The sequence below is a fragment of the Chlamydotis macqueenii genome, chromosome 16, assembly GCF_036417535.1.
Source record: "Chlamydotis macqueenii isolate bChlMac1 chromosome 16, bChlMac1.mat, whole genome shotgun sequence".
NCBI classification, from domain to species: Eukaryota; Metazoa; Chordata; class Aves; order Otidiformes; family Otididae; genus Chlamydotis; species Chlamydotis macqueenii.
Genome location: NC_141571.1, coordinates 1,983,620 through 2,004,965, shown reverse-complemented (window position 1 = coordinate 2,004,965; position 21,346 = coordinate 1,983,620). Strand labels below are relative to the sequence as shown.

Genomic DNA, 21,346 nt, shown 5'->3' with positions numbered 1-21,346 from the left:
TACAAGAAATACAGTGATTTACTTGCTCAGACTGCACTTTTGATTATCTTGAGTTTCCAGTCAGTGAGGATTTACCTACCTAGAAGCTCTATGTGCGGTTCAACAAGTGGAATTGCTCTGAAATGGAAAGCAGCTCTCAGGACCTGCATGTTTTTCTGATCATACTCTAGATCTGCTCCTCCTGATAAATAAATAAATCAATCATTTTGAAAATCTTTGTTCTGAGAACAGAAATGGTACTGGGCTCCATGTGCCTTTATGGCAAGTTGATATTTGCCTTCGTTAATTTGCCTATCCGTAAGAAAACCTATGCCTGCATGGGGAAAGAAAGGCAACCTAGACAAAGACTGCAACATTTAACAAAATAGAGCCCTTAAGGAAGGAGAAACAAGAAAAAAATGTGTCACTTATTAAGACACAGTAAATAGTAACAATACAGCATTGACTTCTTTGCAAAGAACCAAAGTACAAAAACAAAGAACATTCTTAGCCTAAGAATTATTTCTCAAAGACTAGCCAGATTTTTGCCATGAAACCCTGCCCTCAGACTCAAAGGCTGTACCATTTCAAACTGACAAGTCATAAGGAGATGCCACCTCCCATCTATAAGTCAGCTGAAAGAAGAACTTTGTGTAACATCTGGAGGGGAATGTGACCTTCCCACAGCAGAGTGTCAAACACCAGAATCTATCCATCCTAGATCTAAGAGGATATCAAGGCCAGATGCTGCTATGGACAGTCAGCCTAAAATGGTGGACGTATTTTCCTTCCACTGCCCTTTTCAAGCAATCAGGTTTTTAATAAACCTTGATATATTAAGTCTTTCAAAACTTGGTCCAAAGGCATGAATATTGTTTTCATTTTAAGAATTAAAATAAAATGAGGCAAACGTTGTTCTGGATCCTAGAAAGATCACAGAATCCAGAAATTAACACGGTAATTCCACTTCATGAGTGCTTACTAAATGTGTTCCAACAAACTTACTAGTTCTGTATCTGGAGACTCAATCTTTGAAGTTTTCCTGCACATCACTCACTGTCTACGTTGTCAGACAGCCAAATTCTGAGTCTCATAATTTTAATAGAAAGGCCATAAGCACAGATACCAACATACACAATGAATCATTTGCTAGACGTTGTCTTCAAGAGCTAGATATTATGGTACTCCTCCTTACTGCTCAACATCTGTCTTACAGAAAATTCCTGTTAGCCTTACTCTTTGCTGCTTCATGAATGGACAGAGATTTACTTCAGCTTTCCAAAATGTTTTGCATGGAAACCAAGCTTTCTGCATCAGTTGAATTGTTTTAATTATTCACTGCAAGTAATCTGTGCAATATTATTTTTTAATTTGCATATCAGTCTAGACATCTGCAAATGCATCTTATTATCCAGCAGAGAAAAGCAGATATTTCCAGGGTGTGAGTCATCCATCCTACATCAGGTGCTCCTTTTAGGAAAAGATACTCAAAATGCACCATTTTCTGTCTTTTGATGGTAAAAGACTTGTGTGCTGGTTAGCTTAGTTTTTAACACCTATATTCAGTTATGTGAATTCTGTTCATAAGAACTGCAGCTTCTGACTGAACACTAAATATTTCTATCCATTGCTTTAAAAGCTCCAGATAAAGAGGGTGGTACCCGTGACTCAGCTGTAGATGCTGTTCCCTTGGTCCCTTGTTCAAAGCAAGGGAACTTCACCTAGACATTTTGAGGTTGATGTCATGTCTCCAGAATGATAAACTTCTCGCCAATGTGTTTAAAGCATGGCTTTGGTGAGGGTAAGCACAACGCACAGCATCAAACCATGCTATTGAGGCAGGAGATAAAACATCCTATTCCTATCAGGCTTCTGTGGGAAACCCAACAGTCGGCTCCACGTGAAGTATGCAGATGAAAAGGAGAATGAAGAAACTCAAGTATAGAGCAAATCCTTTGCCTGTGCTGAATATTAGCTGGCCTATACATAGGCTTCCATATTTATGACCTTCTTATTTAAGTAGACATTAACAAAGCTGCACTGAGTCCCATGAGAGTCCATATTTGTGAATTAATATAAAACTCAGATAGAAAATAAACAGAAATTATCAGATTCCCCCATTTTAAATGAAAATTTTCTTCAATACCTTTTGGACTTTCATATTCTCCCTCAGAAACACAGGTACCATTGAGATGAAACAAAAAAAATTTTTTTTTTTTCTTTTTAGCACTGTGATCATGTGCCTTCTTAACTACTGATGATTTTTACTAGACACGGGAAATTTTTCACACAGTTAAAAAGAAAGAAAAATAACTATGACACAAGTTTTGTTCCTAAGGGGTTATATACTTTTTAGCTACTTTTTTTTTTAATATTTTGCTGTTTAGCAGACAGTTTGAATACAGTGTAACACTAGACAAAATTGATATAATTGGAAAAGCAGTAGAATATGTGTATTCTCTGAGCAGGATGACCATCATTAACTCCACCTATCAAACCCTGCGCAGCTAAGTCACAGTGCAGTTTAAAAATGCACACAGCTCTTTACAGGCATGTTTGTAAATGTATGTAAATTATAGAAATGCCTATAGAATATAGAAATAGAATAGCATTTTAGCTGAGAACACTGCTAAAGTTTTTGCTGTGAAACTCCACCTGGATAAAATCAGAGCTTTTGGTGAAAATACCAGGTCTAGTGAAACTTCTGCTACGTAATCTATTTTTTTTTCGAGATCTGTGGGGCTGCATGCCCTGTTTTTCCACTGCAGTTTGAGTTCAGATGGAAGAAAGGGAAGAGAGGTTGGAGCAGGTAGGAAATTGCTGTGGTTTTCCTAGAGCTGGCAGCTCACTCAACGCAGTAGCAGCATTTCCAGCTGGACCGCCTGCAGCCAGGCAAATAGCTATGCTTGTACCATTTGTGGAGAACAAGATGAAGATGTTGTCTATTGTTTGTGAACACGTTTGTGGCAGAGCACTGGCAGGGCCAGTGTGTCCCAAGCTCGGGCTGCCCGACACCAGGGAGAGAGCCGTGCCAGCGCAAACCCGCCGTTTCTCACTCAAGGCTTGCTGCTCCCGACGCGTTACTCCCAGATTTCTGTTTAGGACTTTCTGGACAGGGATACAGGCACCCTGTCCTAAACAAAAAGAGAAGGACAATAGCTTTTATTCATGCACTCAGCAAAACCGAGAAGCCTCCCTTCAGTGAAATCTATCCTATTAGTTTTATATTTCCTATTCATTTACAGAAAGGGAAACAACGTGCTTCAGAGCCGACTGGCTCGAGCACTCCAACTGGCGTGTACAAACCTCGGGTAGAACTTTTGTTCTTCCCAGTTCCCCACAAAGTTTTAAGGGAGGACCTGCCACCAGCCATATAAACATCATCATTTCTTGGCAATGGCTATTTTTTTTTCAATAGTCACAAAAGAAACCGAGTAAACATTTCTCCTATGCAAAACTTTTCATAAAATGGAATTCGACTTCATGGATGATACTAGTTATAATAAGACTGAAAACCCTAGGAATCATCTGGAAGTCCAGGGAAGCACATCTCATTCAAAGAGCCCTTATGGGAACACATCTGGTTATCTTTTAGTTGGGAGGCAAAGAGGAGCATTTTCAGCTAAAACCAGACCACGTACTTCACAGACCACCTCCAGTTCTCAGAAGAGCTGGATGACAGAGAAGACATAAATGTGGAAACGCTTCAGAAAGGTGCTCCGTGCCTGCTCGCTCTGGGACACAGATCTATTTGGTGTCCTGCAGAGGTAAAAGGAGATTCCTTCAGTGTATCAGCACTGTGTGGTGCAGTTGATACAGAAACACCCAAGCTAGGGCCAGCACGCTCGTGCCACGCTCTGCGAGAACCACCACAGCCATGCGTGGACCCTCCAGCCCCATGGCCACAATGGAGTGGAGCTTCCCCAAGCTGTGTCACTTCTGCTTCTACTTCTGTCTTCAATGTCTCCACCATTCCCACACCTACCCAGCACCTAAGGTGAGGGGACAGGTGGGACAGAGCTGTCACCAGCTCAGCTCTGGTGCCAGGGCTGGAGGGCGCTGGGGACACAGGCAAAGGAGAACATGGTAAGTAAGGAGAGTGGAGCTGTAGGCATTAAATCTTATTTGCCACACTGGGAGGAGAGTGTGCTACAAGGTGAGGGAGAAGTCTCTGGGCTGCGCAGCCCGTAGTATTCACACAATTATTCAACTATTCTGCAGTGCTTCACGCATTGTCCCTTTCCAAGATGCAACTATTTTGTCCACCTGGCAGTGCTGCAATCCCAATCAGCCGCAGCAATCCCCAATGGAGCAAACAGCAGTAGTGTCTGTCAGCTGCTTGACGCCATCTGTTTAGAGAAAAGATCAAAACTGCGGGTCATCTACTTCTCATCTAACATCACATGTGCTCATCTAACTTCTACATCTTCTTTAAGCTGATGAAAACAACCCATGCTCCTTTGTCTAATAGCAGATTTTAGAATAAAGCAGTTGTTTAATTTGCCCTCAGCTCTGATGGTACTGCAAGCATATTTGTACCTAGTTTTTCCAGATATTCAATGACTTGGACAGTCATGTGTCTCCAAACCAGGTCTGCACCTTACACACCTGTGTTCACTCTCCTGACAGTGGATTGCCAGGACTCCACAAGCAGAGATTAAAGACTTCTTGGTGCCTCCTGGCCTGGTCTCCACCAGGGATAGGTACACTGCTGGGAAGTGTTTTATTTGGGGAAAAAAAAAAAACAAAACAAACAAACAAAACACCCAGCAGCACTCACCTGGAAGAAACCCTGACCAGTGCTGGGACAGCATAGCTGCAGGGAAACCATTAGAAGCGACCCTGGACATCACGTCAGCCTGCCTTCATACACAACATCTCGGTAACATGCTGCAGTAGGTACCAGATAAGTACTCCAGAGTGTGTATTTGACAAACACACATAAACCCATCAGACATCTTCATTTCAAGGACTGGATTTGTATCCTCACCCAGACCGTGCCCTTCTGCCTTGCAGAACTCATTCTGAATGTCCAGTACCCAGCTGTAGCATCGGGCAACTGAACTAGTAGACAGTTTGATATCACAGACTTGTGAAAGCAGAAGTTATTCAGACCAAAAAAAAAATGAATTTTTTCCTCTACAGCGTTGATAAGAAATACACACCCCAAAAAAGGAGCTATATTGGGTCCTGAAACAAATCGCTGCACATGTTTAGTGATGAGGCACTGAAGTTTCCTCTGCAAATACACAGCTTTCACTGAATGCATAATTCTCATCAAGATTTCTGATACACATTTTATTAGGATGTTCTTTTCTACCGTAGTGGTCTCACTCTAGTTAAAAAGAAAACTAGGCAAATATGGTAAATAAAATTAAAGATTTCAAGGCCAAATTGGATGAGGCTCTGAGCAACCTTGCATGGGGGTTGGACTAGATGACTTTTAAAGGTCCCTTCCAACCCAAACCATTCTATGATTCTATGAAATACTACAAGAACTGTTCAAGAAGGATAGGCAATATAGGGTATCCTGGCCATAAATATTTTACCATTTAGTTTAAGAAAGCACAAAGGCAAGAGCCTTCTTCCAAATCTTGATGGGGTTGTGAAGTTAACTAGGTCATCCTGAAAAAAAGGACACATTTTTCTTGTTTCAAATTGGTCCTGTATGCCCCTTTGCAATGAGGCTTTTCAAACTGGTATTATCAGGAGTTTCTACATCAGCTACAAAGAACCTTGAGGTCAAAATTTACAGATGTTTTAAAATGACAACTCCATTTGGACCTATTAACTACAATCACCTGAAGACCTGGTCTTCAATACTAGATATTTTTACTCAGTGCTAAGTATTATTACTTCTAGGACAACAGAAAAATTAAAAGTATAATTGTGTTGTGTGAAAGAGGACAGCAGAAAAAATATATAGCTTGTGGAGAGAGGAAATATTGCATCTTATACAGTCAGAATTAAAACATTTCTAGAAAAAAAAAAATAGGCTTTGCTTAAAATAGCCTCAGTGAGCAAAACATGTCAGTGCCCTTCTCACTGAATTTCTCCTAATAGACAACTTGAGGCATGTTTGGTAAATATACAACCCAATTCCCTAGGGGAGATTCCCTGTGTAATCACTGTCATAGGAAGCCAGATTAATCAGAGGTTTTGGGCGACTGCGAGGAGGCTCCAGCTGGCTCCGGCAAGGCTGTATGCTAGCCATATGTCAGGCCAGGTTCAGCCTGATGCAAACCAGATAAACTGAAATGAACAAAAAGCAGGGAAAATACTGAAAAGGAAGACAAATTACGTGATTTCTCCCCATAAAAGGAATAAGGATTTTACATGGTTACATTTCCAAATTAAACCCCAGTTAAAGTGTAAATTCAGTACTAACTGTACAAATGAACAAAAAGCAGGGAAAATACTGAAAAGGAAGACTAATTACGTGATTTCTCCCCATAAAAGGAATGAGGATTTTACATGTTTACATTTCCAAATTAAACCCCAGTTAAAGTGTAAATTCAGTACTAACTGTTCTTGGTTCTCTCTCTTGACAGCTTACAACAAAAGTTGTTCCAGAACAATTTTGTGACTAGATAAAAGAGGACATTTTCATCTACTGAAAGCCTTACTTCCAGCCATTGAGGATTACATGTCCAAGAGCCTGCATAGCCCCAACACTTCAGAGAAATCCCCTAGAAATTTCTTCTCACTGAAATAGTGTCCAAGACATTGTTTCCCCATCTTTTTTAAGGTCCCGATCTTTAAGCGTTTATCTGCTTCAAGTTGTTGTTCTGTTTTCTTATTTCCTTCTTGGGAAAACTTGAACGAACAGATTGCTTACATGTGTAGTCCCAGTCCCCGTCCTTAGCATCCATGGCCATGCTCTCGCAGCCTGTGTGGTACGTTCTGGACTGTGAAAGAGCACAGCTCTCCATGTGCAACGCTTTCAGCCCAGTACTGCTGCCATGCCGCTAGCAAAAATTAAAATCAACAACTTCGCATGCAGTAAAAATGAAGAGAAGGTTTTTAAGACTGCACAATGCTTATTCATGCTTAGTAATTGCTTAATAAAAATTTCCATTCAAATAAATACTTTTACACTTGAGAAAGGAAGAGCTGCAGAAAGGGAAGTGCAAGAGGAGAACCTACCCTGGGCCCTGTTAGCAGGGGCAGAAGGACCATCAGTCAAGCAGGTCTTGCAGAAACAGGACGATGTTATCCTCAGCCACCATGGAAGCAGGAATTTGTCTGGATACTGTAGCTCCAGACTTCTTCTTCCCTTGTCCTGGCATCATCCCCTTGTTTCTCATTGATACAAGATCCATCAGGCTGCTGTGAAGAACAGCTTCTTCTCCCAGTCCTTGACTTGCGCAATGGAGGATGAGGACCATGGAGCACACAGGAAGAACAGATCACAATTCTTATAGTATTATCTGCACTTTTCTGTGAGTATGGCTTCTACAAGCTGAACCCCTCACGAGTCAGACCGTATGAAATGCCATGGCTCTTACACATGCTCCCTGTGCTTTTGGCCGCATCCCTGAAGCTGACAATCAGCAGTGCCTAGGTACAGCCTTGACTCAGGGCACAGCTGCCATAGCGTACAGTCCACAAGACTTTCAGCATAAGGACGGATGATGCACCAACACCACAGCAGCACCATGACACTAAGCGTGCGTTACAACCAGGCACCCATGCAATCACAACATTCATTGTGCTAGCTTTGTGCCTCGCCTGGTGCCCTACATGGCCAAGTCAGGCCCTCTTCTGCAATATTTGACCCTGCTGTGTCCCTGCCCTATCTTCTGTCTCTGGGCCATGACAATGCTACCAGTGTAGTCCTTCTCTATTTTAGGAATGGGAAAGAAGAGCCAGAGCCAGGCTGCACTCGCTCTCCTCTTCCCCTACCCATTGATGTTCCTCTGTTTCCTGAGCAAGTTGCTGGGGCAGAGCTGCAGCACATATGGGATCAGTGAGTGCCCTGGGGCTGAGAGGGAAGGAAATGCTCTTCTGTTGGGGAAGGAAGATGTTTCCAACTGTAGAAGGTGTCAAAAGAGAGCAGCTCCACATCCTCAGTTGCACATTGTACTACAAGCCAACACCATTCTTGGCAGAAGAGCACTGGGACTAAATCAGAACCTCCTGGCAAGGGAACCCAGCAAAGGAACCAGCAAGAGGCATTTGCCTTCTCCACAGTCCCTCAAAGTTCATTGACCTTTTTTAATACCCCACAAATTTGGCAGAAACCCAGCACTCAGTGGCTTCATTTTAGTGTCAGATGCTCAAAGGTTCCAGTGCTGTTGCCCATCGGGACTCTCTGGCTCTGGAGGCCAGGAGACCTCATGCCCCTGGAGGAGATGAAATATCTGCTTAGTGAAATCTAATTTGGTGAGGGGAGGGGAGTGTTTTTTTGGAAAACCTGGAAACCCCATTAGACCACACATTCTGCCCCTTCATGCCTGCAAAAAGGAAGGTACCATACCAATAGACTTCCCTCTATGACAGGTAGGTAGAACCAACCTGCTACCAAGATGATACTGAATATAGTCTTTAGGCCTTTGCTTTCAAGTTTTAATAGCTGCCAATACCAAAGGCACAAAACAAGTAACTAAGAGGTCACAGTCGTAGAAACACAACTGTGCACAGGAGAACTAAATTATGTTCTCAGTTGCTCACTCCTCTAGAACTACACGCTGTGTCTCATATGTCCTGCGTACTCGATGTATAAACTTTTACTGTGCAAGTACAAAGGACTGACAGCAGTTTTTCCGTTTGCCATTGCATTGGAGAGGGAGGAAACAAAATTACAACCCTTTCGAAGTACCGCCCCTGCCAACGTCTCTCGCGTGTTCAATATAAGCAAGACCTCTCGCATCTTTAATTCACCGATGGAAGGTTAACTTCTGATCTGCACGAGCAGGGAGCAGAACCAGAATGTTAAAGACACAGACCACGGAAGGCCTGTAAGAGAGGTATGTGGTAAATGCCTTTGGAGGTTCGTTTCTGACGCAGCCAAACAAAGCGCACTGAGCACATCCTGCTGTTCCTTGCTGCCCCTCGCCTGACACTACAGCGCCAGGATGCCTCAGTGCTACAGTAGGTTTTACAGTTACCTCCTTTTCTTCTCTTTGTTTTTTAAGAAAAATAAATCTGTAGACAGGCCTTGAGGCCTGAGTTACCTAGAAAGCTCTAGATAAATCAAAGGATTTAGCAAGATTAGCTTCCCTTGACTTGCAGTCAGATTTCCTGCAATGAGAAAAGCCAGAACTGCCAGACAATGTACAGCACATCAGTCCTAACTCTCAAATCTGGCTGGAATTACATTCTCCTCAGCTACATGCCTGGGGTGAGTAGATTATTTGTTATTTAAGTGGATGTTTCTCTTTTATTCAAAAATTATTCATAAATCTGTATTGGTGTACTGTTTTTCTAAATCACAACAAAACATTTTAGGAAGATATAGCTCCAGAGAGAACTGTAGGTGTGATATGAATTTGTTCAGCAAGCTAAAATGAAAATACAGAGGCCAGAGAAATCTGCTTTAAACACTCTGCTTATACATATGCATAAATAGGTATATATCATCTACTTTAAAATAACAGCACTGGTCTGTTGAAATGTGAAAAGTAATAACTACTCACCAGTTTTTGTGACATAAAAAATTAACGCATTAAAAAAGGCGACGACAAGTTTTAGTTAAATGAAAATATCAATTTCTGCAGCTTTCCTTTATGGACAACATAGTGTTTTCTTTCTGCTTTTCAAATTGCCAGTTTGCCTTTACAGATTGGGCAGCAAAGACTTATAAATACCTTTTCATATGAAAAGTATTTTTACTGCTTTTGGAGTTTTGTCTTGTACGGGCCTCAAATTGTTTATATTATAGGGGAAAAATAAGTTGTTTCTTTATAGTGGAGAGATAAATCTTGTTTTCTATTTCAGGAGTGATTTCACTGAATGTTAGATTATTTTTTTTTTTAAGCCATTTCAAAAAATTTTGATTGCCCTCTTCCAGTACCAGCAACTCGTATTTATAAACGTTATACACTGTATATGTTCAGATTTATACAAGATGGTTTTATGGTGTGCATAAAATGCTGAAACCTGTAAACACACTGATGGTATTAACAAGGACCAGATGCCCATTGCCTTTCTTGTATAGAAAATAAGGTGGGAGTTCTGCATATTTGTGGACTTTAGTGAATAGGTCTTTAAATGTGATTCTTGCTTTCATGCACGCACAGTTTTGTGTCTCTTGTACAAATGGTAAAGAAGTTTTATGCTTAAAGATTAATTCTAGCAAGTTTCCAGGAACATTCATTTGTTGAAGGAGGATGACAAGGTCAGATGATTTTTGTAAGGCAATTAGATGAACAATCTTCATTTCCAGTAGCTTTAAGTTTTAAATGGTAGAAAAGAAAAAAGAGGAAAAAAGGAAGAAAAGTGTAATGTTGGATTTATGAGGGACTTTCTTCCCTCCCTTCCAAGGTCCCTTGCAACAAAAAAATGTTCTGATTTATCTTAACACACACAGTAGCACCTCTGGGAACTGTCTGACATAAAATGTTGCAACAGACAAATACAGGAACATTAATTTAATATTATGGGGTACTTAAAATCCTTTTCTGTGTTTTCTTAGAAAGCAGATGTAGTAGAACAATTAAAATTAATTTAGGAGGTTCCAAGATACCAACAGCAGAGCCTGATTTAATAGTTAGATACATCCCTCAAAGCGCAGTAAATCCCTAAGGTGTGAGAAGTGTTCTGACTGTAACACGAATAAATAAAGCTATGAATGTAGAATGTAAATTAGCTATTTAATTAAAATACTATTTTTCATTTCATGCATTGGACTGTCATTGGAGCTTGTTATTTAAAATGCAAAGAATATAAGAATTTAATGTAAAATATTGAAGCACTCTATCTAGTGCGTATATTTGACATTTTGAGGCATAGCCATGCACCAAGTATTCGTTTTGCAGTGATCAGAAATACAGCAGGTACTTCAAAGAGTAATGAAAATCCCTTCCTTAAAAACATTGACAACATTTACACAGATATGATCAGAGCTGAAACAGATGCCACAAGTAGCAAACCTAGAAAATATTACCGGCAGTAATTAAGGTATGTCTGCCACCTTTACGTTTATGTGACTATTGCCTCTTTCTTCTGCACGATTCCTAATGCTCCGCTCTACCTGGTTTTGCTCTTGCTGCCTTTACTCTTCAGGCAAGTGAAGCAGCTTTTAACGAAGGACACATCCTCTAAAGTTATACTATTTATTTCTATGAAAGCAGGAACAAGCAAGATAAGTTTGTAACACAGACTTGAAATATTTAACCTTCAGTTAAACCCCTTTCTGATTAAGTATGAAAGAAAGAAAGGTTAAGATTAACTGTTCATGGGTGGTTGCCATTAGTAAATAAACACAATCAAAGATGGTATTGATTAATTTTTTTAACTTTTTCAGTCAATATTTTGTCTAGTATTGCTCCAGTCCAAAAGATCTGACATTTTCAGTTTTTCTATGATCAATATACTCTCTCTATTTCTCTTCTCTGAGAAATAAAGCATTTAAATTGCAAAGCAAAATCATATCTCATATTGGGCAAAATATTCTGAGAGTTAGGGCAACAGGTAAAGAAATATGGTCACATCTGGCCAAAAGATGAGTGAAAGACAACCCACGTTATGAATTTCCTAGCAATGGAAATGAGACAAGCTGTGGTAACTACAACCACAGCATTTTAAGATGTAGTTGCAGGGGACTGGTGTGTTTTTATGTTGCATAAATGCAGCCATGTATCCAGTACCAACCTGTAGCCGTTTGTGGATTTTACTCCTTTAGACCTCTTCCAGTGAAATAGCATGCTTTGATTTCTGAGGTTTGAGGATAAGCCGCTAAATACCAGACCTCTCAAGCCTAAAGACAAGACATTCTTCTGAACTGATGTTGTATTATTTTACCAAAATGTAATGCAACCATTCACAGTATTTTATTCAAAAGCATAAATCAGATTGATTTCACTTGCGTCATTCACATGTGTTACTTCTACAAATGCTAAGGTTTCTCTGAATGTTCTCCAAATATGCCCACCTTCTCCATTACCTGTTACAGAAAACCCTCTGGATTTATGGTGGTGCAGCTCCACAGACCTAGCAGCCAGAGATATACCACCAAAATAATCATGATCTTAAGCTGCCTTCCACTGATTTTTGCAAAGCCCTGTGTGCATAAAGTGGTATTTCTGAGATTGTTGTTACATCTGTTCCCACACAAAAGCAAGAACCAGAGCAGATTTGATCTGTTTAACCAAGTGATCTGTTTTCAGGAGGGATCATACCTCATATTTAAGAGAATGAGAAATCTCACTGAGAGATGATAGCCTTTCTGCAACAGAACTCTTCCATGGCTGATTGTATTCTTCGATCCTCATCATAGCATGATGTTTCAGACACTTCATTACTTTATTTTTAATTCTTTTTATCCATTTTATCATGTATGGAAAAGGATTTATTTGCCTGTAACAATCTGTTCACTTTTTAAAATGTTAGGTATATAAGCTGCAAATTTTCATCCTGATGTTCCTTCAATTAAAGTATTTTTGTTAGTTGCCAGTTATTTTGCATTTGTATTCCCAGATCTCACTGTACCTGAAAAATATGAAGGTTTCTAATCAGAAAATGTCTGATTAGATGTCTCATTGACTTAAATTGATTCAGAAAGCCTGTAAGAGTCTCAAAGTATGAAAGTGCAGAAACTTGATTTTGCTCAGACAGGGTTTCCCGTCCTTACCCTATATTGCTGACCACAGACACATGTTGTTTCTCCTCTTAGAAGTGAGCAGCACATTCATGTGAATTCTGTAATTCTCCCTTCAGATTGTCCTTCCAGCAAATATATTTAGATCACTTGCCGATATTAACATGTCACAGAAGCAGAGAACCTTCTTCCTAATAAAACCAGTGATGGTCTTGTAAATGACAGCTAGTTTTATTTAAGCTGTGCTTCTAACTTTCTTATTAACATATTAGAAAAAACACCTTAAATCAAGTTGCAGAAGTTTTCAGAACAGCAATGGTTCCCTAAGAAAAGCATTTGCAATTGAGAAAAAAAAAATAAAACTAGAAATATTACATACTTGCACCGTATCAATGCATCAAAACACGGATGGATCAGGCTGCTTTCTGTCACAGAAACAAAACTTCAAAATCAAAGAGATGCTGCTGAGAGGAGTCAGGTCTCATATACCCATGAAAGGCATCAAATTCTATTAGAAGGTAGTATGAGGCAGTTAAAAAACATGATCTGTAACCATCCACAGACTATTCAATGGACTTTGCAGATGATGGATGCGCACTGATCCTTGTCTGAATGGCAAAAGGACTACATGCGTATCCAGATCCGTATGGGAAAAACTCCTCCTCTTCTCTCATCCCGGTCCCTTTGCAGCTAACAACATCTGCAGGAAGATGCGCACATGAGGAGGGTCCCAGCGACAGGTAGGAGGTAGGGATGAAAGAGTCAGTGTCACGCAACAGTATGTGCTGGAGATAACAAAGAGCGATGAAGGGTATGGTGAGGGAGCCAGAAAAAAATCACACTGAGATGAAGAGGATGACAAAATGGAGGGACTGACAGAGAGCAAAAAGCATGGATAATAAAAAAAATAAGGTGGGTGAAGGAAAGACAGAAAAGAGTCTGAAAACATATCAAAGAGAGGAAAGGGAAACAGTTGGATAGAAAATGAAGTGTGGAAAAACATATGTCATAGAAGAGTATGCTCATGTGACAGTACAGAGGAGAAAGACAAGCCAAGATGTGCCAACCGTAGAAAGAAAGAAGAAATAAGAGGGGAAAAAAAGGAAAGGAAAAACAAATACATTTATTTTTTGTAAACTTACAACAGTAGAAAATACAACGAGCCAAGCAGAGAGAAAATGAAACACTAACTGAGATCAAACAGAGAAGGGAAAGACACAAACGCGCGCACACGTCAATTTTTTCAGAAGGCGGCAATGGCTGGTACTGTGAATGCAAACCAGCCTTCCTGCATCACGTCTGGCAACCTAAACCATTCTCCAGAGTTGCAGCTGAGTTTAATTTCAAAGTAGCACAGAACAAATCCCTGGGATTTCTTTCTTTTTTAAATAAGAAAATTAATTACATCCCATAAATGTCTACAATATAACGAGATGTGAATTTGGTGCCTCAAGGCATAGAATAGAAGGAATAGAAGCTAAGAGCAGAATTTGGCCCTAATTCAGATAACAGCAAAGTCTGAAAAATATATTTTCCTTTATGAGTTATTATAACTCATATATGAGTTATAATATATAACTCATATTTATGAGTCATAACTCATAAAATAACTAAGTTATTTTTTATTTTGAATGGAAAAAAATAGATAAAATCAGAATATGTTGAACTTGAACTTTTGAAATGGAAAAACAAAAACAGCATGTTCAAAAGAAAGGGAATTACTGATGCTGGAAATACCCCTGCAGATATCAGCACATAAAGGTCTGTAGTTAAAATTCTTTAAATTGGAAAATTTGGTTGCTGTTAAGTTTTTCATGTGATATATGTCAATTTTAACAACTGAGAACATTCCAACCCTCTAAAATTCAACCAATTCTACCACAAAGTTTGTCACTTCATATTCATCACCCAACAAAAGCGAAGCAACACAAGCAGAGAACAACGAAGGAGAAACATCTGTCCTTTCAAAAGACCCAGAAATATTTTATGGTCATGCAAGCCTGTCTTCCTCCCACTGTTCTAGATTTCTTCTCAGAGCTGCTCTCAGAAGCAACTCAGAGCACCACACAGTTCTTTTTGCTCATCATGTTTGTCTCCATCTGGTCCCTCAAACATCGCTTCTCAGGCATCTCAGGCACGTTCAGGTAGCTCACAGCAGACACTTTTTTTTACCCACATTTCTGGTTGCTGGACACATCTTTCCTTCATGTGGGAGCTCTCTTGGTGGATAATCTCTAAGTGCTCCAGGACCCAAGCTAATGCTCTGGATGCTTTTTGGACAAGCAGAGGCTAAGCACTGTGCATTTTCTTTAGTAAGAGTAGAAATGCCCAGATCTTCTGTGATACAATTTTGCTTGTACGTTAGCACCAAACATGACAGTTCCTGAAAACCTTTTGGTCTTTGCTATGTTTATCTATAGCAACAGCTGAGCAAGGTTCAAACTGGATTTAGCTACCTAAAGTGATGTCGCAATATTTAGGCAAGGTTATCGACACACATTTCAAATCAAACAGGGGAACTAACTTTCTGGTAGACGTTCAAAGAATTACGAGCAAAATGGCCTATGCCCCAAGAGTCCCAGTCTTCCATGGTACAAGTCAGGTCATTATACATGTGCTTAACACATAACTAATTATCTGTTCCTAACCAGCTGAGTTCCTGGACATTTCTGCTGGCTTGCAAAGCACAGAGGCTCGGCAATAAATGGCTGGCTTCACATTACAAACTTTGTCCCTGATCACACCTTTGCACTATTACTGGCCTACTACAGCAGCCCATATCTTAGTAAAGAACATTGAGAGTGTTACAAATGTGTGACTTAGTTACCTCTTTTATTGTGTAATGATGTAAATATTAAATTTGTAATTACTACTTCTTTGAAGGCACTTAACGATTTTAGTCTGACATATCAGGGCAGAGAAAAGAAAAACATATTTCTTAAAATTTTGTTGCAAAAAGAGACATCTTGAATGAAGAAGGTTCTCTTTGATTTATAAAGTTATTCACTTTGAAGCAGGAAGTTGTTAACAGCCCTTTTTCACCCTGGCAGGGTTTCATTTAAGTGCTGAAAGTCTACGTTAGTGCTATCGGTTTATCGCAGCGATAACACTCCGTAGCGTTCTATTTGCATTGTGATATTAGATGGTTATGTAAGTCTTCTGTGAAAAGCTGGGTTTTGGTCAAATTTTATTCTCCACCTCTAATAATCTCCATGTAAATATGGAATCATTGCATTATGACTTAAGTAAAACCACTTTAGATTTCTGTCTCTGAAAAAAAAATTACCTTGAATCAGGAAAACATAAAAGCCTACGGTCACTTTTAAGCATTTGAATAACTTCACTCGCTTTAATAGATTATCTACACACTTAAAGCACAGTTATGTGCTTTTTGTCTCAGCAGAGTCTTACTGTTCATATTTGCATCAAATCCTTTATTAAATTGCACAGCCATGGTCTGTTCATTGTTCTGTTTCATTATGGCAGAGGAGAACTGAAGATAAAACACTGGAAAGGTAAAACCTCAGTACAAAAATGGAGAAAATAGTTTTTAATGGGGGAAATTAAAAAAAAAAAAAAGCAGCCTACATATCACGGTAGCCTACATATCACGGAAGCTCCTAGGAAATGTGTCATGACAGATACTCAGGACAATCACAAGACCACAGTATTTTAAAGCAAGCAAGCAAATGGCTGCAGTCAGTGAAGGACTGGATGATTTGCTAGAATGGAAGGGCCTGCAGTTCCCTCTCAGAAGAAATCTGTGATTAAATAGATGGAAGCTGAAAGACTTTTCAAATATGGCAAAAAGCACACCACATTCTAGATAGCACTCAAAAAAAAAACCTAATCCACAATCTGTTAGTGCCTTAAATTGGAGGTAGTGAAAATAATTAATTTTTAAACTTTTGATCTTTACAAAGTTTTTGAATATGTGGGTTGCGAGCAGTGCTTCCAGCTCCACAGCAGCCGTTCCCATGGCCCTGTATTTTCTGCAAAGGTTCCGAGCCCTGTAAAATCAGCTCGTCTTACCTTAGTATCATGTTTCTCACCTAAACTACCACATACTGGAAGGCCTACCAAGAAAAAAAAAAAGAAAAAAAAAAAAAAACTAAAGAGACCTCCCAAAAGAGGTATTTTTTGCAGCCCAGGGATAGTCCTGATGAGCTCCTGAGAGAACACTAGAAAGCTATCTTTATAAAACCAGACTTGTTAACCACACAGAGAAACGCAAAGAGGCTGTAGCTTTATTTTGTACCAGGGCCTTTCCCCCCCCCCACCCCTATCATCTTTTTTCTGACAAACGCTCTTCAGGCTGTTATATCACATTCGATTATTGGGCTTCCAAAACCGTATTGACGCTTTGTCATTGACTCCAGTCTGACCCTTTGGGTGCCCTAGGCTGCAGACACGAGCCATCCTGTCAGCAGCTAAATGGCTTCACGATTACTTATTTCTATCTGTCCCCTTGCACAGAGCTTCACCAAGTAGGCATAAAAAAACCCCTCGTGGCACACATATGGCTGCCAAATACCCAGCAGAAAGTATTAATATACCATTGAGATGTATAATTAAACCCTTGAAATTATAAAGGGACATTTGATATGTTTTGAATAATTGTGTCCAGATTCTGGTAAACTCATCTGGTTTTTGTACATGCAGTTATCAAACTGAGGAAAAAAGCCTTCCCCCCCGCCCCCCGCCTCTACATTCTTGCTTTTAGCAACTCCACAGAACTAGCTCATTGGAGTGGAGTTAATCAATGAAAAACTCCACTATTCTCATGCATAGGGAACCGCTGAGGAGCCGCTTGTGCACATGCCCAGCATTTATAATGATCTTTCTGGGGAGCGAGACGGCCAGATACAGAAACTTGCAGTAATCAGCCCTAAACAGGGACTAAAGAGCACGACGGGGGGGGGGGGGTAATTTTTTATTTTTTTTTTTTTAAACCTGCATGTCTTTTCAGTTCTTCCCTTGATATGTATCTTTTTCTACCTCTGTGACAGAAAAACCTGGCTGCCTTTCTCTACTGCCGTCAGTGAAAATGCCTCTGCCTGAAGACCGCTGGATCAGGACTGTCCCTATGGTCTTCAAATGGGGAGAAAAAGGAGGGGCTGAGGGTCCACTTTGTACCAGATTTTTTCAGTCAAAGAGAGAAGGAGGGAGAAAGAGAAAGAAAAAAAAAAAAGCACTGAGAAAAAGCAGAAATTCAAGTAGAAAAGAATAGACTGTCCATCCTCGTTATAATTTTGTCAGCTAAAATTTAGTAAATGCTTCTGCCTGGCTTTCGGGAGGAGGTGATATTTAAGAGCAGGCTGCTCAGCAGCCCAACAGGAGCACAAACCACTCCAAAAGCTTTGCCTATGTTCCCTGCAGATCAGCAGCGCAAGGGAGCCCGGCTGCATTGATTTCCATTAGAGCCTGATGAACAGGACAACAGCTTGCTCTCTCGGTAGGACCAAAACATTTAACCTCTTCTACGGGGATTTAACTTCCACCGCGCTGCCCGGACTGAAACGCTCATGTTTTGCTGCTCCGTGGCACTGGATGTGTTTGTCTGCTTTACGCTCAAATCGCTCCTGCAAATCTCTCTCTCTGGTCTGGGAAGCAGTGAAGTTTCAACCCTCTCTTAAGTTTGATATTTTACCTTTTCACTCTTTTGCATTTATTCCTCCAGCTTTTTGTTTGATTTCAAACACTTCTTCTGTATTGCCCATTATTTCGATTGTTTCCATTCTGTTTGATCGCTTCAATTTTCTGTTACAAATGTTGCTTTTCCGTTTGGTCTACTTCTAAGTCTTTTTCTGAAATTATTTTAAGTGTTGTGTTATCTCTATACACTCTTTTGTTGTGTGATTTTATTGTTGACTACGTTTATTTCCTAAGCTGTATTTTTACATTGCTTCAATCAGTTAGCTAAATTATTTTTTTTCCCCGTCCAAGAGAGGTAATAAAATTACCATATAATATTGAAATAAAATCTTTGTTTTCCTGAAGATTTTATAACTCCTGAAAGATTTTAAGGGCTTAGATTTTGTCTTGGGAGTGTTAATATTTCTCTTCAAACTTTGAACTGTAGTTCTTTTTCTATTTTGCCCTGTAAGTTCTCTCTATCGCACGCCACAAAAAAAGCAATTCTATGCTACACATATCCATGCGTCTAATCCTCCATTAGCATTCATAATATTACATGAATTTTGTGCATGTTTAGCAAGCAACCGTTGCTCTACGCAATTAACAGGATAGAAAATGTAGAGATAATTTATGATTGCATTTGGGGATACCAGCATTTTTTTTCCAATCTAAATTTCTACAGCACTTCCATCAATTTTCTAGTGACTACAGTCACTAGAAAATGAACAATAAAATTGTTTTTTGTTACATTTGTCATTTTCCTAAATAGATGCTTTTCTTACTGTTTTCTATATTTTTGCCTACATTTTCGTACTTTATTTCTTCTCATATATGATGTAGCTCTCTCTTTCTTTTGATTTTTAGCCGTACCATGAAACAAAATAATAGCTCATCGTGTTCAAAAGTGCCTTTGTTGCTTTTCTGGCATTTTTGTAGTTTATGGGCCATCTCCTTAATATCAGAAACACTTCTGACTGAGACAGGAAGGGTTCTTTAGAGGCGTTGTTTGCCTGTAGAGTCTGCCATCCCCCTCCCTCTGTCGAGCGATGTGCATTTTATTTGGAGAGTTTAAAGTCTCTCCAGTCTATATTTTGGGCAGTTTTAGTCACAGTGTCTCTCCAAATGGTCTTTTGAGGCTATTAGGGTTTGGGAGCTGGCATTTTTGTGGTTTGGTTTCTGTGGTTGCTTTGGGCAGTTTTTGTTGGTGAGTTGTGTTGGTTTTTTTTTCAAAAGAACATGTCTCTCATTTGGCTTCCCAAATTTCAGAGCTGTACTTTCCTATGCATCTCCGACTTCACAGAAACACTCTTTTTCCTCCATTGAAGCAGGCTCAGAAAGCTTTCACAAGCATTCTAGTCCAAATGCAAAAATACACAAATGATCATAGCTAGGGAAGATAACTAAGGGGGGAAAAGAAAAAAAATGTTATTTTTCTTCTATATTGAAAAAAAAACATTTCACTGAAAACTGAAGAAGTTTGACAACTTCAGTATAGGTTCTCATCTTCAGTATTCCCTTTAACCTGTTGCACACAGACAGACTCATAAGTAGAGCTACACGCATTAATTAGTCCCCAGTACTTTGCAGAGTAAAGACCTGCTAAAACCCTTGATTAGATACTTAACACCTTGGTAATTAAGTGTGCATGCTCACATGGTATATATATTTCCATATAAGAAATATTGCATAACTTTTTTCAATATTTCTTAAAAACAGCAAATTTAACATAAAAACCCATTGACTTCTTTAATATCATTGGCTTATCAAATTTGTTTTTCAAATCTCACTATTTCTCTTCAACCTTTTTTGACTCAGGTGGTTAAAGGAGTTCTAAGGAAGCAGAAGGCAGCACTGACCAGTGCTCAAAAAGAAAAAAAAAAAAAAGATGCATTCTCACCTGAAACAGTGAATACATAGGAAGACATTACATTAATAATAGAGTTTATTTAAGCCTTTCATGTCAATTCAACATGATAATTTTAACTGTTTAGCAAAATATTAAGTCTGTTCTCATCCTGTCCATTGAAGTATCCCAGTTAAAAATGCCTGGACTGAGCACACACATACAATCCTGTATCTATCCTCCCTGCAAAGCGCCCTTTTTAGTGGATTTTGCCATTTACTTTTCCAAGGTGTCCATGGGGGGGTTCCTGTAAATCCCAGATGAGGAACTTGGCTCAGTGCAGCCGCAGGCTCTGTCTCAGCTGCTGATGGCAATGGGTACGTTCTCCAGGGGAGATCCTCTGGGAGGGCCACTACTGGAAGCCACCCCCACCATTCTTGGTGGTGGCAAGATGCTTGCTCAAAAGAAAAATTATAAAGGCGACCGATCCCACTGTCACATGTCCCATCCACAACGCCCCACAATGAATCATCGGTGGTAACATATCCCAAAATGAAATAAAGCTCTGTGCTGAGCAGGTCTAGCTCACTCCTGTGATCAATTAAAAACATGAGTTACAAAGAATCCATACAGACACCTTTGTGAGCCCAAACCATGCAGAATCTACAAAGATTTTTTTTTTTTTTTTTTTAAACAAAAAGTGGCAGAGAAGCTACTTTAGGCAGATCATCTGAAAGCAATACACTTTGTATTTCAGGGGACAAAATGCATGAAAAAAGTACATTGCAGTTAATACATATTTTATATATATCCCTAAATAATATCAATGTATATATTATTTAGGGATTCGCCCTGAGCTTTTTATCATCATTTGCATGTTGAATTTCAAAGCTTGTTGTTTCAGTGTATGCTTTCTAAGATTTTGGAATGGACTGACTCAAAGCCTGACACTCTGGAGATAAATAGGATTTATTTTCCTAGAGCTAAAGAGGTTTCAGAGATCTCAGGATTTTTTTTTTTTTAAAAAAAAAAAAAAAAAGAAAAAGAAAGAAAGAAACAACACCCTTTGAAATAAATAACTGTCAAGGTAGGTCAAGATGGTAGGAAAATTGCAGTGTTGTAACTGT

At 39.5% G+C, this 21,346-nt stretch overlaps 1 protein-coding gene across 1 annotated transcript in view; it reads left to right on the top strand.

Moving 5' to 3' along the window:
- Nucleotides 1-18,148: 18,148 nt before the first annotated feature.
- ASIP (agouti signaling protein) overlaps nt 18,149-21,346 on the top strand; it is a 29,181-nt gene continuing 25,983 nt past the window's right edge. Inside the window, exon 1 of the mRNA XM_086760771.1 lies at nt 18,149-18,194. The gene's annotated coding sequence lies outside the window, so the exon portion shown is untranslated. The remainder of the gene's footprint in view (nt 18,195-21,346) is intronic.